Genomic DNA, 27,585 nt, shown 5'->3' on the forward strand with positions numbered 1-27,585 from the left:
GCATGTTTGCACTATGTGGGACTGTATTCCCCCTCAGTGGTACCACCAACTCTCACAGATACTGCCAAATCTCTTGAACCTCTTAGAAACAACGTATTAATGGGATTTCTTTCTACCTTATGGCTCCTTGACAGCACCTTACCTTGTAGCTCCTGCTGCAACTTCTAGGACTCCTTCTAACTTCTTAGATCCTCCTGCTAATTTTATGGGTTTTGACAAAACATTAAGTAAGGGTGTAGCATTTCTGAACTACCTGTGGCCCAGGGGAGATTCTGTGTCACGTTTTTCTCCTATGCCAAACATGGGGCTTAGATCTTCATCTATCTCAAGAAGATCCCCAAATGTCAACGAGTCATTGGTAGCTGTGCTGGTGATCTGGTATTTTTCATTCAATCTCAGAGAAGTCCCCATATGTGAAGGTCCAGAATGGAAAGAAGAGGCCATATAGTTAAAGCAAAACAAAGCTTTATTTTGTCTACCAACATGCTACAACCTGGCTCTCCAGGGTCAACTACAAAAGAGGCAAATTATCACGAGGTCACAAATCAGGTTATATAGAGTTAGCTGCAGAAAGTCTTAGCCTAATTGGATGTTTTCTCATATTCTTTTATGGATCTAAGTCTAGGATGGTATATTGTAGTTTATAGGCCCTTGGGATCTACATAATTACCGTTGGGGACAATTTATTGTTGTTTATATGGTCTTGGAATCTGTATTATTATTGTTGGGGGTAGTATATTGTGGTTTATAGTGCCTTGGGATCTGTATTATTTTTCTTGGGATAAAAAAACTTGGCTTTAAAATGGAAATTAAGCTTTTTTAGCCTTAGATGGAACTTAAATTTGATTTGGAAAATGGACTTCCTTCTGCTTTAGGCTTTACCATAAAACATCATAATTTCTTAAACAAAAAGTTAGATCAAAATCCCCAAATATCTGGGACTGAAGAGGTGTGACAAGTGGTAGGGCATTTGCCTTTCACATGCTAATCTAGGATGAACCATGGTTCAATTCGATCCCTTGTCTCCCATATGGTCCTCCAGGCCAGGAGCGATTTCTGAGTGCATAATCAGGAGTAAACCCTGAGCATCACCATGTGTGGCCCCCCCCAAAAAAACAATAATCAAATCCCAAAATATTATCAAAGTTGGCTTACGTAAATAATTTGCTTTTAAGTGTACAACCTTAAATAATCTTCAGTTAATTGCATCAAAATGCTGTCACCAGACATAGATGATAGATCATAATGAAGTGAGTGAAAAAATTTCATTTTATTTAGTGTATTTCTGCTTGGATATAATTTTAATCTTGGATCTGTTCTCTAGACTCATTGAGGATTTATCTCTGCTTTTTAGTTTGATTGAGTTTTTTTATAACACCACCCATGTTGTTGAAATTAATAATGAGTAAAAGTTAAGAAAATTATTTAATTTAGATATATTAATTAAAAGTCAGTGAGTTGGGAATAGAACAATAGCACAGCAGTAGGGCATTTACCTTGCACACAACTGATCCAGGATGGATGGTGGTTCGAATCCCTGTATCCCAGATGATACCCCAAGTCTGGAGCTATTTCTAAGAACATATCCAGGAGTAACCTCTGACCTTCACAGGGTGTGGCCAAAACTTTCCCCCAAAGTCACTAAGTCATATTTTCAGCTATATTTTTATTAATCCTTCAAGAAAAATTGATATTGATTTAGTCAGTTAAATGCCAATCTGCCTTTTACTAAGGTGATCGAGATTTTATGGGATCTAGAAGAGATATAATCTCCAATCACAGATATTATCTCCCTACGATATTTTTATCTTGGAAAATTTTCTAGTCATTAAAAAATAAAAATAAATAAAATAACAGTTTAATTTTATTTTATTTTATTCTGTTTTGTTATTATTTTTGTTTGTTTTGGGTCACACCTGGTGATGCTCAGGGTATACTCCTTGCTCTGAGTTCAGGGAAAATTCCTGGCATTACTCAGGGAACAGATAGGATGCTAAGGATTCAACATGGGTCATTCACTTGCAAGGAAAACCCACTGTGTTATTGGACCAGCATTTTCCATAAGTATTTGAATTACTAATTTTTATACATATCACTGAAAAAACATAATAATATAAACAAACTCAGTGTAGCCTCTGTTATATTTACCCCTAAAAGATATATATACATATATAATTAATATGTTTATAATATTAGGTCATCCTATGTTGCAAGTCAGCCCTTAAACAGGTTAAGTGATGGAAGGATGAAGGATAAGGTCTTTCCCCCTCCACTTCGGAGCACGCGTCTGCCACCCCATCCAGCCGACAGTTCTGAGGTAAAACGGTGGGTAAACAGCTCGCAGATAGTCAGGCTTGTGGAAATATTAGCTTTATTCGATGAACAAGACTGAAGTCCAAAGTCTTAGCCTTAGTTCCAGAAAAAAAGCCTCTCGCCTTCCACAGACCATTGTTTTAATCCCCCAGAATCAGGTACCACCCAATAGTGGGATCAGATACCACCCAATGGTGGAAGCAGAATCAGGTACCACCCTAGGGTGGTGCAGAATGCCAGGTCAAACCCTAGGGTAGGGCACAATCACCGATCAGGATAGGGTCAGTAACATAATAATCCCCTAAAATATTTACATACACAACTTATATTTACATACACAGCTTATATATCTAATGTGAAAATGTAAATATGAAATAGAAAATATATATTTGGACTCAGATAGATAGTACATTGGACAGAGCACTTGTCTGACATAGATTTGACTCAAGTTTGACTCCCAAACACAGTATAGGTGATATTGCTAAAAGACTGTCTGAGTTAACATCAAGTACAAAGGTAAATCCAAATGGATTAAAGACCTTGATATCAGACCTGAGACCATAAGGTATATAGAACAACATGTTGGTAAAACACTCCATGACATTGAGACTAAAGACATCTTCAAGGAGAAAACTTCACTTTCCAAACAAGTGAAAGCAGAGTCAACAGATGGGAATACATTAAACTGAGAAGCTTCTCCACCTCAAAAGATATAGTGCCCAGGATACAAGAGTCACCCACTGAGTGGGAAAAACTATTCACCCAACACCCATCAGATAAGGGGCTAATCTCCAAAATATACAGGACACTGACAGAACTTTACAAGAAATAAACATCTAATCCCATCAAAATATGGGGAGAAAAAGTGGACACTGATAAAAAAGAAATACAAATGGCCAAAAGGCACATGAAAAAAATGCTCCTTGTCACTAATATTCAGTGAGATGCAAATCATAAGAACAATGAGATACCACCTCACACCACAGAGATTGGCGCACATCACAAAGAATGAGAACAATCAGTGCTGGCAGGGATGTGGAGAGAAAAGAACTCTTATCTATTGCTGGTGGAGTGCCGTCTAGTAAAACTGCTATGGAAAGCGATATGGAGATTCCTCCAAAATCTGGAAATTGAGCTCCCATTCGACCCAGCTATTCCACTCCTAGGGATATACCATAGGAACACAAGAATACAATACAAAAACCACTTTCTCACACCTTTAGTTATTGCAGCACTATTCACAATAGCCAGGCTCTGGAAACAACCAAGATGCCCTTCAACAGACAAATGGCTAAGGAAACTATGGTACATATACACAATGGAATATTATGCAGCCATCAGGAGAGATGAAGTCATGAAATTTTCTATACATGGATGTACATGGAATCTATCATGCTGAGTGAAATAAGTCAGAGGGAGAGAGAGACACACACAGAATAGTCTCACTCATCTATGGGTTTTAAGAAAAATAAAAGTCATTTTTGCAACAATCCTCAGAGACAATGAGAGGAGGGCTGGAACTTCCAGCTCACTTCATGAAGCTCACCACAATGAGTGGTGAGTGCAGTTATAGAAATAACTACACAGAGAACTACCATAATCATGTGAATGAATGAGGGAACTGGAAAGCCTGTCTGGAGTACAGGTGGGGGTGGGGTGGGATGGAGGGAGATTTGGGATATTGGTGGTGGGAATGTTGCACTGGTGATGGGGATGTTCTTTACATGACCAAAACCTAATCACAATCATATATGTAATCAAGATGTTTAAATAAATAAAAAAGACTCTCTGAGTGCAAAGCCATAAAAAATAAGTCTGAATTCATCTGAATATTGCTGAAACTCCTTTATAAAATTCTGTTTTTATAGCAGTATGTTTATTGTGTAAAATACTAAAGGTTAACAAAATACTTAGTCATACTGAAAAGTCTAACTTATATAAACTCGTGAAGGGGGCAATTCTCATAGCATAACAATATAAAAGTTATGTTAGGAAATATTTTAGATATTCAGGCAAATAGACAAGAAATAATAAGTCACTACAATAGGGTAAAGATATATATGGGTAAAGTTATATATGTTTAATAAGTAACATTTAGTAAAATTAGACATATTTAAGAAGTAATAAAATAGCTATATATGTTTAAAATTTATCAAAAAAAATTTAAAGAAGAGGATGGTAAAATATGGAGTATGTGAGATAGCCAGGGCCTAAAAATCTTTGTTTTACAGTCCATTTTATGGGAATGCGGCAATAGTGATGGGAATGCTAGCACTGCCTCATATCATTCATATGAAAATAAATTTAAATATTAAGTGATAGCAACAAATAAAAATTGTAAACAAAGACCAATGGTCTTTTTGGAAAATATTTTATATATAGAGAGAGAGATCTTAATTTGAGTTATGATCTATATTTTGGTAAATACATATATTTTTATGTAAACTTGTAGTCAGAATTATCTTTCAACTCTGCCTCTATTATTTATATATAAAATATAAATACATGAAGCCTACTATATTTTCCATGCATAAGATATCAAGAATCTTGATTACTAGGATTTACTCCTTGAATCTATTCATTGCTAAAATGATAGATTATAATTTATTGTTCACATAGACAACCAAGATTCAAATAAGTATGAATATATATGAGATTATTTTAAGTACTTAAATTACTTAAAATAATTTTAGCATATACATGTTAGATGTATATGCCTAATAAGTATTGCATTTTACTCATTAGATTGATATATGGACTACTAAATTTTCCCCAAAAATTAAATTGTTTTTTTTTTTTCAAAATTAGATTCTTGATGCATATATCCAAATAATGGATAAGCTGTAACTAAAAATAAGTGCCTTGGGCCGGAGAGATAGTTTGTTGAAGAGGCTTTCCTTCCTCCACTTTGAATTTCTTGCCCCTTTATCAAAGATTAATTGTATAACTGAGGGTTCATCAGTGAATTTTTAAGTTTTGCTACTCATGTTAGACTCTATCTTTATTCAGTACCATTCTTTTTAATTGCAACTGCTGCTTTCTAGTACAGTTGCTTTCCCCATCTTCTTTGGCATAGAATCATTTAACTATTTGTGGACTATTATTGTTACTTACGAATTTCAGGAGTTTTTCATCCACTTCTTTGAAAAATTTATAGGTATTCTTATACATATTGCAATTCATCTGCACATAGCCTCAGGAATCATTTCTATTTTAATTATGATAGTCCTCTCAATCCAGTGTTACAGTATATGTTTACATTTCGTGCTTCCTCTTTTATTTTATAGTATTTATATTGTTTTATATTTTTATGGTTTTCCTTGTATAGCTCTTTCACCATTTTAGTTAAATTGACCCCAAGTTACTTGATTTTTTTAGGTACAATTGTGATTGTAATTATTTTTTAGTATTGAATTTTTCTTTTTCACTCTATGTGTATAAAAACCCATGTATTTATATGTACTAATTTTGCTTTATGACACTCTACAATATAAATCTACTTTTTTCTAGGAAATCTTGTCATATCTTTATTGATAATTTGTACTTAATAAGTTTAATCCGGTGATTTTGTTAATTAAAATACAATTATTGTTTTTATATATATTTAAAATTGGTCTAATAAATTTATCTATTACATTTAAATGAGTAAAATTATTTTCAAATGTTAAGTAATTTGTCCATTTCATATGTTGTTAAATTTGTTTGAATATGTTTTATATGATACTTTGTATTTCTCAAAACTCAGTTGTAACATTAACTCTCAATTTCAATCTTCAGAAAAACAGACATTTATAAAAGTTTTGTCTAAGAATTTTGGGACCAGAGCGGAGGCACAAGAGGTAAGGCATTTGCCTTGCATGCAGCTGATCCAAGACAAACCTTGCTTCATATTGCATTTGTTCTATGTTTAATTTAGGTAGAAGAATAATATCTTTTGTTTGGTGGCATTATTTAATTGATATTCCTGTACATTACTTATTTTATAAGATATTAATTTATATTTATTGATCATAATGTATTTTTTGCCATTAAATTCATTGTGAATCTAAAAATTTATTCAAGAATAATATATTAAGAATATACTCTTAAAATATTTTAGTGAATAATTTTGATGATATTTTATCTTCATAATACTGTTTCAAAATGACACTTGATATGAGTTCAGTGTATTTATAACATAACCATGAGTTTTTTGTGTGCTGCTAGAATTACATTTTTTAAATTATTCATGTCCATTATATATTATGATGTTATCATTTATCTGAGGGTGAAAGTTTTTATGTACACATATTAAGAACCTCAGATTAATTTTATTGCATTTGTAGATTTTTGTTTTATATCTCATCTATATGAATGATCTATTATTGCAATAGATGTTTTATATCTTTTACCATTTTTATTGTTGTCAATGTCTAACTTTTAATATAATATTATTTCTACATTTAGACTGTCCTATTTGGATATACATATATTATTGCCACATATATAAGTAAATGGATTTTCCCTTGATCAAAACTTAATTTTAATTCTTTGTTTTTTTTTAAGGCGTATTTTTGACTGAATTATATGATATAAGAATACAAAAAAAAAAACCTCTCTTTTTCGAAATATTATTAGCTTAACATTATCTACTTTGGTCTTCATTTATGATTATATACCACTTTATCATTATATATGTTCATCATTATACATAACTTTTATGCATATTATAGATGGTCTCTTTTTGTAGAAGACAAATGGTGTTCTTTTTTGGTAAATATAGATAATTCAGCTTCACTGTGATTACTTACATAAACAGATGTATCACTGCCATTATCTATTTCATTTTGTTGTTTATTCATTTTTATGAGTTTCTAATAGCACAATTTTTCTTAAGGATTGCCGAAATTTTTCTTTAACACCACTTCTGGATATTTATTTTGTGTTTAACATAAAGGAGATCAGTATTTCTGAATATGTTATAGCATTTCTGTGCTCATATTGACTCATCTTTACTAGATTAAACAAACCATGCCAGTTTCTTCTTCCTTTTAATGCATTTTTAACTTCATTTTTATAAATTTTTATTCTGTGCTACTATTTATAATGCTGCTCAACAATGTATGTACTTTTGTCCTTTATTGTTATGTGAAGAAACTAGTTATATATATTAACATTTTTAGTACAACCATGCTTATGGAGTCAAATTTTACTATTATTTTTTATTTTTTGAAATTATATATCCAGAGTAGTTAAGTAGCAGATTTGAAGAAATGGTTTTTGTCTTGTATTTTTATTTTATGTTTATTTCCTATATTTTTTATCCTTGTTTTTTTTCCTACATTTTTTTCTACATTTATCCTATGTTTTTATTCTAGAAATTTCTTATTTTTCTAATTATGTAAAAATATTTTTTAACTATTTACTATTTTAATACAACATTTCTTATATAGACAAAATTCACTATTAGTCTCCTTTTGGTAAATTATATAATTCATTGTATTTATGTAGCAGTTTTGAAGGATATTTTAATACTATGTATTTTCCTTTGTTTTTATTCTCTGTTTTTTTATCCTATACTTATTTTATATTTTTATACTAGCAATGATTCTTATTTTTTCATAATTATAATTTCTTATTTTTCTAATTATGTAAAATATTAATTTTAACTAATTACATTTTCTAGTACAACTATGCTAATAGAGCAAAATTTACTATTATTACTTATTTTTGAAAATTATATATCCAGAGTAGTTATACAGTAGTTTTGAAGAATGTTCCTTATCCTATTTTATCCTAATTTTTCCTGTTTATTTATATTTTTTTCCCTACGGGGTTTTTTTTTTTTTTTTTTTTTGGTTTTTGGTTTTTTTGGGGGGGCCACACCCGGCAACACTCAGGGATTACTCCTGGCTGTCTGCTCAGAAATAGCTCCTGGCAGGCACGGGGGACCATATGGGACACCGGGATTCGAACCGACCACCTTTGGTGTTGGATCGGCTGCTTGCAAGGCAAACACCGCTGTGCTATCTCTCCGGGCCCTACATTTTTAACCTAGCAATATATCTTATTTTTTTAAATATAATAATTTTTTATTTTTTTAATTATTTAAAGAGACTAGTTTTAACTAATAACATCTTACTACAAACACACTTATGGAAGCAAAATTTATTATTATGCCTTATTTTTGGAAATTATATATCTATAGTTGTTATGTAGCAGTTTTGAAGGATGTTTTGATCCTATGATTTCATCTTGTTTTTTTCTATATTTTTATCCTGTTTTATTCCTATTTTTTATTTCATGTTTATCCTATGATTTCATTTTTATTTTTTTTGGGGGGGTACACCCGTTTGATGCTCAGGGGTTACTCCTGGCTAAGCACTCAGAAATTGCCCCTGGCTTGAGGGGACCATATGGGACGCCAGCGGATCTAACCACAGTTATTCCTTGGCTAGTGCTTGCAAGGCAGACATCTTACCTCTAGCGCCACCTCACCGGCCCCCTATCCTATGATTTTTATCCTTGCAATATATCTTATTTTAATTTAATTTAATAATATTTACCAATAATATGACAACTGTGGTGGTACAGGTGTAATGGCAGTTGTAGGGGTAGCTTAATCCAAAGTAGGTTTGTCTGCAAAAGCATACAGTGGAGGAAGTAGCTATCGCAGGTAAAAATATTCCTGCTAAAGGTGCTGAGAACTGTATCTGCTCACAAGATCCATCTTTAGAGGACTGCATTCGTCACTGAGGTCCTATGTCCTCAATGCTTCTGACAGGCTTGTATTTTATCCACAAAATGCATAATAATAATCTCCTTTATTGTTTTTATTTTTATTGTTGCCTAAGTGAATTACAAATATTTCACAGTAATATTTAAGGTACATAGTGACAATGAATCAGGGACATTCCTACCACGAGTAATGTCCTCCCTCCACCACTATTCCCAGCATGCACCCCATATCTCTCTCCTTTAACCCCCAGAATACTATGTAGTCTCCAATTGTACAGCTTGCCGTGGATTAGGTACAGATTTTGTTGTCATTGAATTTGGGTTTGATGTTCAGGACTGACCAATTTTTATTTCCACTAAATGTTCATGCGATGTCTGGATCTGGTACCATTCAGTTTTTCCCCTCAGTTTATGAAGATGAACAAGATAATTTAAGCAATGTGATTCTGTGGGAGATATAGGAAAAAACGGAAAAGAAAAAAGGAGGGAAGGAAGGAAGGAAGGAAGGAAGGAAGGAAGGAAGGGAGGGAGGGAGGGAGGGATAGAGGGAGGGAGGGAGGGAGAGAGGGAGGGAGGAATGGAAAGAAAGAAAGAAAGAAAGAAAGAAAGAAAGAAAGAAAGAAAGAAAGAAAGAAAGAAAGAGAGAGAGAGAGAGAAGAGGAAAGAAAAAAAGAAAAAAAAGAAAGAAAGAAAGAAGAAGAAGAAAGAAGAAAGAAGAAAAGAAAGAAAGAAAGAAAGAAAGAAAGAAAGAAAGAGAAAGAAAGAAAGAAAGAAAGAAAGAAAGAAGAGAGTGAGAGAAAGAGAGAAGAAAAAAGAAAGAAAGAAAGAAGAAAGAAAGAAAGAAAAAAAGAAGAAAGAAAGAGAAAGAGAGAGAAGAAAGAGAAAGAAAGAAAGAAAGAAAGAAGAAAGAAAGAGAGAAGAAAGAGAAGAAAGAAAAGAAAAAAGAAAGAGAGAAGAAAGAAGAAAGAAAGAAAGAAAGAAAGAAAGAAAGAAAAGAAAGAAAGAAGAGAAAAAGAAAGAAAGAAAGACAAGAGAAAGAAAGAAAGAAGAGAGAAGAAGAAAGAAAGAAAAGAAGAAAGAAAGAAAGAAAGAAAGAAAGAAAGAAAAAAGAAAAAAGAAAAAGAAAGAAAGAAAGAAAGAAAGAAAGAGAAGGAGAGAAAGAAAGAAAAAAGAAAGAAAGAAAGAAAGAAAGAAAAAGAAAAGAAAGAAAAGAAAGAAAGACGAGAAAGAAAGAAGAAGAAAGAAAGAAAGAAAGAAAAAAGAGAAGAAAGAAAAAAGAAAGAAAGAAGAAAGAAAAGAAAGAAAAGAAAGAAGAAGAAAGAAAGAAAGAAAGAAAGAAGAAAGAGAGAGAGAGAGAAAGAGAAGAAGAAGAAAAGAAGAGAGAAGAAAGAAAGAAAGAAGAAAGAGAAGAAAGAAAAAAGAAAGAAGAGAAAGAAAGAAAAGAAAGAAAAGAGAAAGAAGAAGAGAGAAAGAAAGAAAGAGAAAGAGAAAGAAAAGAAGAAAGAAGAAAGAAAGAAGAAAGAAAGAAAGAAAGAAAGAAAAAGAAAGAGAAGAGAAAGAAAGAAAAAGAAAAGAGAAAGAAAGAAAGAGAAAGAAAGAGAAAGAAGAAAGAAAGAAAAGAAAGAAAGAAAAGAAAGAAAGAAAGAAAGAAAGAAAGAAAGAAAGAAAGAGAGATAGAAAGAAAGAAAGAAAGAAAGAGAGAGAAAGAAAGAAAAAGAAAGAAAGATAAAAAGAAAAAGAGAAGAGAAAGAAAGAAAGAAAGAGAGGAGAAGAAAGAAAAGAAAAGAAAGAGAAAAGAAGAAGAAAGAAAGAAAGAAAGAAAGAAAGAAGAAAGAAAGAGAGAAAGAAAGAAAGAAAGAAAGAAAGAAAGAAAGAAAGAGAAGAAAGAGAAGAAAGAAAGAAAAGAAAGAAAGAGAGAAAGAAAGAAAAGAAAAGAAAGAAAGAAGAAGAAGAGAGAAAGAAAGAAAGAGAGAAAGAAAGATAAAAAAGAAGAAGAAAGAAAGAAAGAAAGAAAGAAAGAAAAAAGAAAGAAAGAAAGAAAGAAGAAGAAAAAGAAAGAAAGAAAGAAAGAAAAGAAAGAAGAAAGAAAGAAAGAAAATAAGAAGAAAAAAGAAGAAGAAAGAAAGAAAGAAAGAGAAAGAAAAGAAAGAAAAAGAAAAGAGAGAAAAGAAAAAAGAAAACAAAACTAGGAGGGGTCCTTTTATGTGTTATAAAATCAATTTAGAAGAGGGAAGGGATAAAAGAAGAAGAAGGTAACAAAACAAAACACAATAACAAATAACGAAGCAAAAACAAGAAAAATACCTTGGGTTGAATTCTGACCTGTTTAACTACTGCAATTCTGAATTTCTCTATGTTTTGTTTTGTGTTTTGGGGCCTACACCTGGTGACGCTAAGTGGTTACTCCTGTGTCTGCGCTCAGAAATCGCTCCTGGCTCGGGGGACCATATGAGACGCTGGGGGAATAGATCCGGGGTCCGTCCTAGGTCAGCCTTGTGCAAGGCAAAAGCCCTACCACCATCACTCAGCCCTAGCTCTCTACTTCTACTGTGACTAAAGTTCTGACCTTTTTATCCCTGTTCCACCAATACTTTAAACTTCTGACAATTCACTTTAACACATATAGGTGAATGAACTGACTAGGAAACCTATAATGATAAATTAATTGGAGCTGCATGAGGCAGATTGGTATTAAAAGGAAATGTGTTCTACGTGATTTTACGCTATCATACTTTAATTTCTATTACTCCTATGTGTTCACATAATCAGGTTACTCATTTGATAGTGTCATTTACTTCACTCTATTATGAAAATAATAATAACAATGATTACTTATAAACCTCAAAATCTGTTTGTTCCTTAAAAGACTCAGTGTCTTATCTTTCATATATCCCACAAATAAGTATTTTATCTCTATCCCAGGGGTAGAAAGTACACCACAGAGAGCAGTGAGAAATTTCTATGAGGATGATGAAAGTTAGAGCTGGAAATAAATAATTATCAGGCCTAAATACAAAACCCAAAATCAACAACATAATATTTACAAGTTATATACAAAAGGGAACGTTTACATTAGCAGCCATGGTGCAAAGGGGGAAATAATGGGATGCATGCTGGGAACAGGAATGAAGGGAGATCAACACTGGTGGTGGGGAATTGCCCTAATTCACTGTCACTATGTACCTTACATGGGTCTCAATAAAAACTATAAAAAATAAAAGAACTAATTACTCTGGACAAAATCTAGGTACTAAAAATGTAGAAAATAATAGACCAGGGACCCCACAAGTAACAATACTGAAAATCAAAGTGTCAAAATGAGAGAGAAAGAGAGAGAGTGACAGAGTGAGAGAGAGAAAAATCACAATTTGGCTTCCCTAGATCAAGGCAGGGTGGAGGGATGGTGTTAGTTTAGGTTAGTTAGTTTAACTAACATAACAATGTGAATGAATTAGGGAAGTAGAAAGTCTGTCTCAAATACAAATGGGGGATGTAAGAAGGTGGAAGATTTGGGGCATTGGTGATGGGTATGTTGCACTGGTGAAGGGGGTGTTCTATATATGATTGAATATATAATATATATAATATATAATCTGTAATCAGATTGTATAAATAAAGATATAAAAAAGGAAATTGAAAATCTCTTTAATATTACTTAAATAGAATCTTACATTCAAAATTTCATAGATTATGCATATTATGCATCATGCATATTTCTACAATTATATTTCTTTCTAATATTGTCTGGAATATTCAGTTCATATACTGTATTAGTGTATACAATTTCTTCTTTCTACATTGAGCATTTTTCTAGTCCTGCTATTTCATCTCATTATAATTAATTAGTTTTCCCCCATTCTATTTTTAAGAATCTTTCAAAGTTTCTATTTGTAATATTTATATTAATAAAAATCTGTATTTATTATATCTATATTTGGATTATATTAGTCATCTTGCTTATATTTTTTAAAATATGGGTTTATTAACATTTATTTTGAAATTTTCTGTTGTATTTATTAGATAATGAGGACTAGAGCATGACATTGTTTATTAGACATTCTAATACTTGATAAGTATATAATTTGTTCAAGGTAAATGTGGCATGCATTTTTTACGAGTTTAAGCAACATAATAGCCTAAATAATAGAGACATTCCATTTCATGTCATTCATTTTAATTTCTACCTACTGATAGTAGTAGTAGTAGTAGTAGTAGTAGTAGAATTATTAGTTCTAGAAGTAGTAATGGAGGTATTATATGTACAGTATTTACCATTTTGACACATAAAATAAACATAAATTTATTATGTTAGGTATTATGTTAGGTATTCATAACATTATAATGACAATTTTATATAATCTCACATATTATTTTTCAGTGGAAAAAAGAAGTCCTTAGAATAAAGAAAAACTATTTGACTTTAATTTGCATTAAAATTTAATTTTTCTAGGCTTCAAATATAAGGAACTGATACTATCATAAAGATCATAAAGTATGTAGAAAAAAGAAAAAGTCTATAAGTATAAATCTTGAATAAGTGTAAATACATAATAACCTTATTTGTTGCTTTATTTCAGGACACACTGGAAAAGTTCAGAGCTTACTCCTCAATCGATGAGCAAGGATTACTACTAGCAGTATATGAGGATTATTTTGAGGCATCAGGAACAGAACTTAAGTCACAGTACTACATCTCTACTCCTCGTGTCTCAAATTTGTTAATGCAAGTGAAATAATGGAAGGGGAGCAAGGGAAACTCAATAGAAAACTAACTTATATGTTTGTTAATTATAGAATTGTAATAGATAGTAGCTACAAAAATTTGGTGAATAACTTAGAACACTTTCTTCTTTACATTGATAGCCTCAATATATATTTAATGAGTCATTTTTAGCTAGTTTTGGAAAGTTTCTATGTAAGTAAAGATGCATTTTTAAAGCAAAATTTGACGAAAAAGTTTATATATACACAAAGTTTATTAAAGTATTCTTTGCAGTCAAATGTTGCAGTCTGAGTTATATATATATATATATATATATATATATATATATATATATATATTCTCCATTATTCTCTGGATATTGATCTGAATGAGATATTGTTGCCAGAGAACATGATACATCTGACAATACAGCTAAGATATGGTTATACAATGTATACTATATCATAGACATTTACCTTATGATACATAAATCTGGCCTTATAACTGGTATGTACAATAGAAATCTCACTGAACAATTTACTTGGTATGATTTGTTATTACTTCTCTATCTACTCCAGCAGTAGAATCTTAATGAGCACAGAAAATTGTGTGGCATTTTATGGCTACAGTAACATACTGTAGACATTACTTTATTAAAGTTATAAATTAATTCTAAGCATTGTTCATTGATAGTGATTAATATTATACCATACATTATTGTCATTATATTTTTTGATTTAATGAATATAAACATATACAATTCTGTGAAAAATATATTACTTTACCTACCAGAATACTGTATAATTTGATTGACAGTAATTGCTACCATATGTTTCTAATTATCTAATTAGTAACTGCTACCACATATGATACCAACTATATAAAACTAGCTCTGTTTTAGAGCTTTCATTCAAAACTGTCATAAAATTGAAGAATGTCACAGTGTATTCGTATTTAAAACTGACTTTTGAATCATCACCTACATATAAATCAAAAAAAGTTGTGCAAGTGAAAATAATACAAATAAGTTGACAAGCTTAGTAGTTAACATTAAATTATTAAAAGCAAAATATTAAATGTAAAAAAGTAAATTATTCATTTTTCAAAAATAAAATTTAAACAAATATTAACATAATTTTAATAGCTAAAATATCAAGTGTTTTGCCTTTTTTATTTTGGAAATGTATTGGTAATTCATTAGATCGCTAACTAAACAGCAGCCTGAACCCCATATGTGATGTGCAGGTGAGTATGCCAGGCCAAAAGGACACAAATAAGAGCTCAGCCACACTGGTCCATGGCTGTATTTACCCATAGTCAATGCACATCCGAACAACACAAACAAGCACCACATTGCAAAGGACACAATCAGAAAACAATTTAAAACATAGTCTTGCTTAGAGGATGATGATGGTAGTTCTAAAGATCTAAAAAGTATCAACCACCTACAAAGCCTCTTTGAGAAAGACTTTAGAGAGGAAATTTGGAGGATGTTCAAAGATACCATGGAAAGAACCCAATGAATAAAACATATGACTCCAGGGAATATAAATTTAGACCTGAGAAAACCTCAAACTAAAATAACAGATCTACAAAACTCCCACTCCTAGGAATATACCCTAGGAACACAAAAATACAATACAAAAACCCCTTCCTTACACCTATATTCATTGCAGCTCTATTTACCATAGCAAGACTCTGGAAACAACCAAGATGCCCTTCAACAGATGAATGGCTAAAGAAACTGTGGTACATATACACAATGGAATATTATGCAGCTGTCAGGAGAGATGAAGTCATGAAATTTTCCTATACATGGATGTACATGGAATCTATTATGCTGAATGAAATAAGTCAGAGAGAGAGAGAAAAACGCAGAATGGTCTCACTCATCTATGGGTTTTAAGAAAAATGAAAGACACCCTTGTAATAATAATTTTCAGACACAAAAGAGAAAAGAGCTGGAAGTTCCAGCTCACCTCAGGAAGCTCACCACAAAGAGTGATGAGTTTAGTTAGAGAAATAACTACATTTTGAACTGTCCTAATATTGAGAATGTATGAGGGAAATGTAGAGCCTGTTTAGGGTACAGGCGGGGGTTGGGTGGGGAGGAGGGTGATTTGGGACTTGGGTGATGGGAATGTTGCACTGGTGATGGGTGGTGTTCCTTTTATGACTGAAACCCAAACACAATCATGTATGTAATCAAGGTGTTTAAATAAAAAAAAAAAAAAAAAAAAAAAAAAAAGATAATATTTAAAAAAATTCACTGTAAAACTTCAGCAGCAGACTAACAGCTTTTGAGTATAGAATGATTAAGTTGGAGATAACATTTCAATACAACAGAAGACTTTGAAGAAAAGCCTCAAAGAAAGCAAACAGAAAATAATAGAACTCCAGAATAAACTTCATAAGAACAATATAAGACTCATTTGAGTCCCAGAGTGCAGAAATAAATCTCCCATAAAGAATCAAAAGTCAAGAACATCATTGCTGAGAAGTTTCCAGAGCTAAAATATACATACAACTACAACTTAATGCCCAAAAAGTAACAGCTAAAAGAAATCCAAAGAAAACACCCCAAAACATATCCTATTCATAATGATGAAACACAAAATAGAAATAAAATACTGAAAGCAGCAACATAAAAAAAAAAAACACATAAAATCAGGTACTCTTAAGTAATGGATAAAAAAAATGGTTCCTGCCAATGCTGCACAAGATTGATCAGACTGTCAAGTAAAAATAATCTTCCAAATCCTTCCACAGATCTTAAGATTGAGTTGGGTCTCAGTGAAGATGAGGAATTCTCATTAAGGAACCAGATTACACTCACATGTGGGCTGTTGGGATGAGCATCAGGACCAGGGTGACTCGGTCCAGTGCTCTTCTCTCCCACCCTCCTGATGAATAGTAACCTAAATTAGAGAGTCTAGAAGTTCCAGCCAGACCTCCTGTATTCAACTGGAAACAAGACTAGAGTGTGTGATTTCTTTCCCCAAAGGCACAGGATTTCATATTCCAAGATTAGGTTTCAATGGTTGGTTTATTTGGGAGGATTGTATCTCTTATTTATTTATTTATTCATTTATTTATTTATTTATTTATTTTTAGCTGGCTTGCTGACACTGTGGGCCAAGCATCCAAGTTACTTTCGTCATATCCGGATATGTTGGGGGAATTCCAACACTTCCTGATATGTGCCAATATAGTTTTTATTTTGAAAATAAAGGCAATGTGTATTTAAAAAAAAAGATTTACACCATATTTTTCACAAGAAACCATCCAGACTTGAAGGTTGTTGTGGAATAAAACAAATTCAAAGAATGAATGTTCACTAATAATAATTCACCCACGTAAAATTTCATTCAGGTTTGAAGGAAAGACACAACTTCACAGACAAAAAACATATCAGAGACATTACAGACACAAAACAAACCTTAAAAGAAGAGCTGGAATCTATGTTAAAGCAAGGCATGCCCAACACAAACACCACAATTTTACAAAAAGATGAATTGTAATCCAAAGACAATCTCTCTCTATTTAAGTTGACTAAATGCCCCAGTAAAGAGACTCATAGTGATAAAACGGATCAGAAAACTGAATCCACGGCCAGACCAATAGCATTGCAGGTAAGGTTGTTGCCTTGTATGTAGCCAGCCAAGTTTAATTCCTGGCATCCTATACGGTTTCCTGAGCCTGAGAGAAGTCATTTCTGAGTGCAGAGCCAAGAGTAACAATTGGATGCAGTCTGCTGTGCCCTCTCCAAAACAAAACAAACCAAGCTGATTCAAAATTTTCTTGCATGAAAGAATCACACCTGAATAGTCAGAGCAAATATAGACTCAAATCAAATGTTGTAGATAACCACTCAAGTATACAACTCACTTATAATGTCTAGCATGACAATAATAATTTAGAATGACACAGACTTGAGGTTTAAAAGTTTATAAGAGACAGAGGTGAACATTATTTATTAATCCAAGTATGTAAGCACCAAGAATAAAGCACACCAATAATCATATTTGTACCCAATTATGGACCAACAAAATATTTAAAACAGCTGTTGATAAACTTGAAGAAAGACATTTATAGCAATTCAATAATAGTGGAAATCTTCAATACTGCATTGTCAACATTTGAAAAGTTAAACAGGCTAAAACTCAATAAATATTTGAAAGAAGAAACATAGTAATTAATAGATATAGAGAGAGTTATGAATTCCCAGAATTCTGGATACAATTTCCTTTACAATAAATATGGATCATTCTCTGAGATAGACTACATGCTGTGGCATAAAACATGCCTTAACAAAATCAAGAGTATAGAAATTGTTTATACCTTCTCATACCACTAAGGACTGAAAATAGAAGTAAATTACAAACAGACATGGATACATAGCTTTAAATTCTGAAAAATAAACAGATCACTACTGATAAAACAGTGTGTCAGAGATGAAATCAAAAAATAATTCAAAGGATTCTTGGAGACAAAGAGATTGACAACATAAATTATTAAAATTTGTTGAACCAGCAAAAGCATTATTAAAAAATGTATAGCTTTACAAGCATTCATTAGAAAGAAAAAATGGACTATACACAAAACTTAATGGCAGAGCTTAGGAAAATAAAAAAAAAAGAGCAATGAAATGAGCTGTAAGTAAGCAGATGGAAGAATTTGACAATGCCCTGAAGCACCAACAACCATTTATGATAAAATTTATATATTTTTTGTCACACCTAGAGGCACCCAGGTGTTACTTCTGATGCTGTGCTGAGAAATCGTTTTTGGCTCTGGGGTCCATATGGGATGCCAAGAGTCGAACCCACTTCAAACATGGGTCAGCTGTGTGCAAGACAAACTCCCCAACACTGTACTATCTCCCTGGCCTCATCATGATGAAAATTATTAAGAACATGAGAATCGAAAAATCTTTCCTCAATATTGCCAAAACCATTTACTACAAACCCATTGCAAGCATTATATTCAATGGAGAAAAATTATAATCCTTCCCACTTATATCTGGCACAAAGCAATGTTATCCTCTCTAGCTATTTCTATTCAATATATTATTGAAGTATTTTCCAGAGCAATTAGGCAAGAAAAATATTAAGGTCATTCACATAGAAAAAAGTGAAGTTTTCATTGTTTGCTGATGACATGAGTCTATACCTAGAAAATCCTATGAACTTCACAAAAAGCTTATAGAAGCAAAAGATTTGTTTAATAAAGTTAATATGCAAAACACACGGATTTTTATACACAAATATGGAAAGAAATGAAAAAATAAAAAACATTCTCATTCACTATTGTACTTCAAAAAATCAAGTGTCGGGGCCGGCGTGGTGGCGCTAGAGGTAAGGTGCCTGCCTTGCCTGTGCTAGCCTAGGACTGACCGTGGTTCGATCCCCCCGGTGTCCCAAGCCAGGAGCGGCTTCTGAGCGCATAGTCAGGAGTAACCCCTGAGCATCACCAAATGCGGCCCAAAAACCAAAAACCAAAAAAAAAAAAAAAAATCAAGTACCTGAGAGTCATTGAAAATAGAGGTGAGAAAGCTATATAAATAAAATATAAAAATAAATTATAAAATATAAAACTCCTTAAGTCGAAATATATACTATATTCATAGATTGGGAGGATCAACATAATTAAAATGTAAATACTTCTGAAAGCTTTGTTCAGATATAATGCAATGTCTAATAATTCCAGAAAGTTTTTCAACGAAGTGTATTAGATAGTACTCTAGTTTATAAGGAAAACATGTCCACAAATAGCTAAAGCAATCATTTGCAAAATAAGATCTGATAAATCACTCTTTCTAATTTAAATTGTATTATAACGCCATAGTCACTAAAACAGAATGATGCTGAAATAAAATTAGACCCTCAGATCACTGGAATAGACTTGAATATCCAGCAATGAACAAACAAGTTTTCAAACAATTAATTTTTAATAAAGAACCAAGAAATAAAAAGTAGAGTAAGGAAGTTTTTTCAACAAAGGATTATGGGAAAACTGGACAACAACATGCAGAAAAACTGAACAAGTAACTCTCCTTAATATCATACATAAAGGGAAAATTAAAATGGATTAACGAACAAAATATTAGCGTTGAAATGATAAGATATATAGAGAAAAATAGGCAGAATAGTCCATGACATTGAAGCTAACAGTATCTTGAAGGATTAAGCACTACTGGCCAAGTAGGTGAAATCAAAGTTAAACAAATGGGACTATATAAAACTGAGAAGATTCGACACTTCAAAGAAAATAATGACTAGGATACAGAGGTCACTCATTGGATGGGAGAATTTATTAACTCAAGATCCATTAGACAAGTCATTAGTATATAAGATAAACAAGGCACTGATTGTATTTCCCCCCAAAAAAATCTAACCACAACCAAAATGGGGAAAATAAATATATATACATTTACATAAAAAGGAAATGCAATGACCAAAAGGCAAATGAAAACATGTTCCACCTCACTAAGCATCAGGAATATGCAAATAAATACAACAATGTGGTATCATCTTATATCAGAGAGACTGGCACACATCATAAAGAGAAAGAAAATACTTTGCTGGCATGAGTGTTAGGAAAAACAAATTCATCCATTTTTTGGTAGGTATGAAAACTTCCAGTTTTTTTTAAAAAACAATATAAACATTTGTCAAAAGGAGGAGGGAATTGTAGGGCATTGTTGCACTGGTGAAGGGGGTGTTCTTTTTTATAAGTAAAACACCACTACAGACATGTTTGTAATCATGGTGTTTAAAGAAAAATTTTAAAAAACTAGAAATTGAGCTTCCATATAGTCCAGCAAGAGTACTTCTTAGGATAATCCCCAGGAACACAAAATAACAATTCAAAAAATGCCACCTGCACTCCTATATTCATCAAGGTACTACATACAATATCCAAAATCTGGGAATAACTCAGGGTTCCAACAACAGATAGTGACTAAGCAAGTGGAGATATATCTGTACAATGGAATACTATGTACCTATTATAAAAATTAGGACTACAAATGTGTTTATACATAAAAAAATATAGAGATTATTATGCTTCATAAAATTAATCAAAGGGGGTGGGACAGGTTGGTGGCGCTAGAGGTAAGGTGCCTGCCTTGCCTGCGCTAGCCTAGGATGGACCGTGGTTCGATCCCCTGGCGTCCCATATGGTCCCCCCAAGCCAGGAGCAACTTCTGAGCGCATAGCCAGGAGTAACCCTTGAGCATCACCGGGTGTGGCCCAAAAACCAAAAAAAAAAAAAATTAATCAAGGGAAGGTTCATAGAATAATCTTATAGAATAATCTCACACATTTTGGGAAGTAAAAAAATTACAAAATATAGTTCAGTATATCTATCCTAGAATAGGTAGGATGAAGTGCTCTGAGTGTAGATAGAGAAGTTTCTACGCTAACAATGATAGTTTGTATTGACAACTCTGTACAAAAACTCGGTGCTAAAAAGGAAAAAAAATGACATGATGTCAGTAAGCTTTTAACAATAGTGACAAAAATAAAAGGGAGAGAGATGGAATGAAACTTAACCTTACAGGTTAAGGTAATTATCAAGTATTTATAGTAGTAAATGGATTTGATTTTAATGTGAAAATGTAAAGAATATATATGTTCTTTCGATTTATTTTTATAGAGTAGCTCACCTTTGTGATTGTATGTATTAAACCTTTTACCTTTTATGTTTTCATGACTTAGGTTTGAAACTATAAAACTGTGTATAATCAAAAACGGGTAAAACAAAATTATGTTCATGAATAAAAATAAACTGAAAAAGAATAATTTGTAATTGAAAAATTATTCATTTCCAAAGTAAATTAGGCTGCAAACTAAATAAAATATGAGTAGGATATTTCAATTCAATAGGTTCTATAGACTTAAACAAAAAACTTCCATACTGACTTTGCTGAATCTAAAAATGAAGCTGTATAAAATAACACGTGGAAAATACTCGGACCAGATACATTAAGTTAATACAAGAAAATAATAATTTATTCGTAAATGAAAATTTTATTGTTTTCTTATATTGGTTTTCAAAATCATTGCTTTTTAATATATTTTCCTTTGACTTATTTGTTTTCTGCTGGACATAATTTTAAATGAGTCACACATAAATGCAAGAAATATATATTCATAAAACAAAAAATGCATAAGGCTTATTAAATGTTTGCCCTCGTTCTGATGTTCATTACATTTCACTCTATTATAGGTAAATTAGGAAACTTGACTTTAAGAAGTGCAGAGAGGCACATTTTGCATAATTTTAGGTTAGATCTGAATAAAAATCTTTATTCTGTTACTCTAGAGCTTTGCTTATTTCATGTTCTTTATTTTTTTTGTCCTTTATTTTTTAAATTTTACTATCAAATAGCATATTTACAATTACTTTATTGTAGTACACTTATATGGCATTATGTAAAGACATAATTATATTTTTAGCCTCATTTAAGTTAAATGAATAACTTCTTCACATTAAAACTTTGTACAGAAAACCACTATTTTTGAAGAGGGTACATTTAACACTTACAACTGAATTTTTTTCTATACAAAATATCTACAATTTCCATAATGTTAGACAGACATCATAATACAGATTGTGCCATTTTAATTTGTCTCCTTATATTTAACAACATCTTCTTGGTTGAATGTTTATATTGTAGATATTTAGACTTTTCTACTACATAATTAAAGTAAGGACTTCTGAATACTTTCACATTTTGTTAATTATCAATAATGTCACTGAACACATAAACTATCTGTTTTTAATATGTTTATGTATTTTTCTTAGAAAAGTACTATAGATTGTATTTTTGATCATGTGACTAGAGTATGTTAAAAAAGATCAATTTCCAGAATTGATGCAATTTTATATTTCCACCACTAAAATAGAAAATTATTTTTTATTTTATATATTTGATATAGACAGTATCGTTTTTGCTTTAGTCTTTTCAATAAGCTGTACTGAATTCTCAGTGTAGTTGCTATTTGGATTACTTTTTCTTAATAAGATAAAAATTTGACACTCATCTAACTGTGGTATTGACATAGTTGCAATGAGTTGTTTATTGTCACTTGCTAGAGAAGATAAATCACGAAGTAATAAATATTTATTTTTCAGAACAATAAATTAATATACAATCAAAAACATTTTGGACAGTTTATCAAATCACGAAGCTAATTGGAAAATAGTATTTTTATAAAAATGTATAAACATAATTTTTCAGTATTTATTTGATGAATAAAACATGCCCGCTTAATGACTGACAAGGTACTCTCTGTAGCAGAATTATTATAAAGTTATGTAATGATAATCAGGGATTCAGCTGAATTTTAGAGTTCTCATCTAGCCTCTAACATTTTGTTTGTTTGATGGAAATAAAAAATATACTAATATTAATATGTATATTCATAGGCATAGGATATAATTAAAAAGAGCTTTTATTTTTTTGAGTATTAATTTTTAGCCTGCCACTTAGCTATATAAATATATTTTTTCTAGAAGCCTTTAGTAGAGTCTTCATGTTTTTCTAAATATAGTATTATGTCATCTGCAAACATCAAGAGCTTAATTTCTTCCTTTCCTATCTGGATGTCCTTGATAGCGTTATCTTTACTAATCGCTATAGCAATAACTTCATGGCTATGTTGAATAGGAGTGCTGAGAGAGGGCAGCCTTGTGTTTTACCAGGTTTTAGAGGAAAGGCTTTCAGTTTATCTTCATTGAGAATAATTGCCATTGGCTTGTGGTAGATGGCCTTGACTATATTGAGAAAGGTTCCTTTTATTCCTATTTTGATTAGAGTTTTAATCAAGAATGGATGTTGAACCTTATCAAATTCTTCTTCTGCATCTATTGATATGATAAAGTGGTTTTTATTATTTTTGTTGATATAGTGTATTATGTTGATTCATTTACATATGTGAAACAATCCTTGCATTCCTGGAATGAAACCTACAAACAGAACTTAACAAGAAAAAGCATTTAATTCTATCAAAATATGGAGAGAAAAATGAACAATTTCTCAAAGAAAAAATACAAATGACCAAAAGGTACATGATTAAATGCTTCACATCACTAATCATCAGGGAGATGCAAATCAAAAGAACTATGAGGTACCATCTCACACCACAGAGACTGGCACACATCACAAAGAATAAGAACAATCCGTGAAGGCAGGGATGTGGTTGAAACACTCATTCACTGTTGGTGGGAATGCCCTATAGTCCAGCTTTTAAAGAAAACAATATGGAGATTCCTCAAAAAACTAGAAATTGAGCTCCCATTTGATCCAGCTATACAACTCTTATGTTATACCCTAGGAACACAAAAATATAACACAAAAATCCCTTCCTCACACTTATATTCATTGCAGTGCTATTTATAATAGCCAGACTCTGGAAGCACCCAAGAAGCCTTCAACAGATGAATGGTTAAAAATTTGTGGTACTGTTGTACACACATACACAATGGAATATTATGCTGCCACCAGGAGAAATTATGAAATTTTCCTAAACATGGATGTACATGGAATTTATTGTGCTGAATGAAATAAGTCTGAGGGAGATAGACACAGATAGTCTCACTCATCTATGGGTTTTTGTGGTTTGTTGTTGTTGTTGTTGTTGTTGTTTTTGAGCAACACCAGCTGATAGTCGGGGTTACTCCTGGATATGGACTCATATAGTGCCCCTGGCTTGGGGGACCATAAAGAACAATGGGGGATCAAACCCAGTTAAATCCTTGGCCAGTTGGGTGCAAGGAAAACACCCTACTGCTGAGCCACTGCTCTGGCCCAAATCTCACTCATCTATGGGTTTTAAGAAAAAATAAAGATATTATTGGAATAATGCTCAGAGACAATAGAGATGAGGGCTGAAAGGACTCGCTTATGATATGAAGCTTACCACAAAAATGGTGAATGAGTTAGAGAAATAACTACAATGACAACGTTGGTGACAATGTCAATGAGTGAGACAAGTAGAATGCCTGTCTCAAAAATAAGGGGTGTGAGGTAGGAGATTGAGGACATTGGATGGGAATGTTGCACTGCTGAAGGGGGATGTTCTTTATATGAGTGAAGCCCAACTACAATAATATCCATAATAAATAAAAATTTAAAAAAATATTAAAAATTGAACCGTTAGTTATCGATCATATAAATAACATGAATAATTAAAACAATTATACACTAGTAGAAAACAGAATCTTATCTGTAAATTATTTTATGTTCTGCACTTGCATGGCAATACACAGTGTAAACAGTAGGAAGGAGCCTCTTGCATAATCTAGAAAAATATATTTTCCCCCATACTTTTCTTTAAGGCATTGTCATAAGCATTTTACATAGTCCAAGCTTCCATTTTTATACATGATCCTCACACAAATCTAAATGTAATGCATTCACACATATAACTTATAGGTTGTAATCATTTAAAAATAATCATCACACCTTTATTCCAATATTTGCTAATATATCTATGATATATATTAATCATAATTAAATATTCAATTATTTTCATGATATATGATTAAAAAAGCGCTGTAGTATTTTAGTTAAATGTGTAACAGGATATAAGTATAAATTATAATAAGATTCCTTCTAGTTAGTTAACAATTTGCATCATATATTTACTTTTCTGTGCCACATGATATCAATTGTATTATACATTTATTGCTGACAAGATTATATAAATATCCATTTCTATTATCACTGGATAAAAATAGACACATCATTCCGATTTTATCAGCCACTATTTTACACTAACACATTCAATGGCTCAGAATAAAGTAATGTATAAATAGCATGTAACTATTTTCAGTTTTTATTCCATAATTTTGTGAATGACACTTAACAGATAATAGTTTTGAATCATTTTAAGGTAGATCATCTGGTGAAAAGGATGTGTCCAAAAGTTATTGCTGTGTTTTCATAGTACGAGCATTTTCATTAAAATATTGCATATTTATTTATTACAGGATTAGTATATTACTGAGGCAAGATTTTAGAGATTTGAGCAGAGTGCTTTGTTGTCAAAGCTTATTTCTATAAATTCCTCATTCATGATCTGTATTTTTTTTATTTATGATTGTTAATATTTTTGTTTGTTTTTCTTGTTTTGGGGCCAGACCTGGCAGCTCTCAGAGATTATTCCTGTCTCTGTGTTCAGAAGTCACTCCTGGCAGGCTCAGGAGACCATCTGGGATGCTAGAGATTGAACCCTATCCTTTCTAGGTTGTCCACATGTGAGGCAAATGCCCTACCACTATGCTATTGTTCCAGCACCCCTGTGATGATGATGATGATGATGATGAGGAGGAGTAGTAGTAGTAGTAGTAGTAGTAGTAGTAGTAGTAGTAGTAGTATTGATATTAGTATTAGTATTATTTCCCAAGAAAGGGTAGGGGAGTACTTCTCATTTTTACTTGGCCCTAAAAACTAAGTGCAATAAGTAGTTAATAATGACTCATAATTTTCCTAGAATATAGGCATCATCATATTTCAGATTAGGGCTTATTTTATTTATGTATTATCTCAATCTACATATTCCAACAAATAAATGTTATGAAATGGAGTGATATTATAAATGTGATGGAATTTTAGAAAATGTTGTTTAATGTCATAAGCTATGTCCTTTATCATATATAATAACATATTTATTTTTATTTACTTGTGACCAAGACATTTCTTTTCTGATTTTTATTTTATTTAAAATACTTACTGTTTTAATAGCAATGGAGTACGCAGTACTCCAACTCCAGGTACAATATACCAATGTTTATTATTAGGGGAAAGGACACTCTGTAGTGCTCATAGTTTACTCTTTCTCTGTGCTCAGGCATCAATCATATGACAAGGGACAAGAAGGCTAGGGACTCTATGTCATGCCATGAGTCCAACTGGGCTGGCTGTAACAAGCAAGTGCCTGCTATATTCTATCTCTTGACTACCACCTAGATCTGTTACTGACACATTGCGAAGTTTATTTTTTAGATTTTAAATTCCATGCTTCCAATAATGTCAATGATGTAGGATTAGCTATATATAAATCTCTCACATAGAACTGCTGCCAAGCCTTAGGTCTTTGACTGTTGCCCCTTATTATGTCCATAGCACTTATTTGTCTTCCCTTCATTTTCTCTTCTCTGGCATTTTTGTATCTAATATCTTAGGAAAAAAGGCATGCCCATTTGTTATATCTCTCAATATGTTTCATTCCCTGGACATGTTATTGCTTGCCAAGACTAACAAGAATATCTGCCATATGTTTTGTGCTGTTAATTTACTTTGATTAAGAGATTCTCCAGTTTAACCTAAGTGACATTACTGTACCTTTTCTTGTGACCTAGTAGTATTCCACTGTATGTATTTACCTCATCGTCATTATACATTCATGTATATTTAATATCTGGTTGCTTTTGGTTGTAATAGCACAAAAATAAACATGAGAGTGCACGTCTTTTTGAATAAATGTTTGTTTTTATATTATTCACTTGAGGATACATTCAAGAAGTGCGATTATAGGGTCATATAAAAGCTTTCTTGTTTTTTTTTTGTTTGTTTGTTTTTGGGTCACACACGGTGACTCTCAGGGGTTACTCCTGGCTATGTGCTCAGAAATCGCTTGGGGATTGAATCGTGGTCAGTCCTAAGTCTGCCCCATGCAAGGCAAACTCCATACCACTTGGTCCCCCAAGCCAGGAGCGGTTTCTGAGTGCATAGCTAGGAGTAAACCCTGAGCATCACCGGGTGTAGCCCAAAAACAAGAACAAAAAATAAATAAAATGAAATACACTATTATGATTCTCATAAATTCAACTGTTACAGCCTT

The sequence above is a fragment of the Suncus etruscus genome, chromosome 7 (genome assembly GCF_024139225.1).
Source record: "Suncus etruscus isolate mSunEtr1 chromosome 7, mSunEtr1.pri.cur, whole genome shotgun sequence".
Taxonomy (NCBI): domain Eukaryota; kingdom Metazoa; phylum Chordata; class Mammalia; order Eulipotyphla; family Soricidae; genus Suncus; species Suncus etruscus.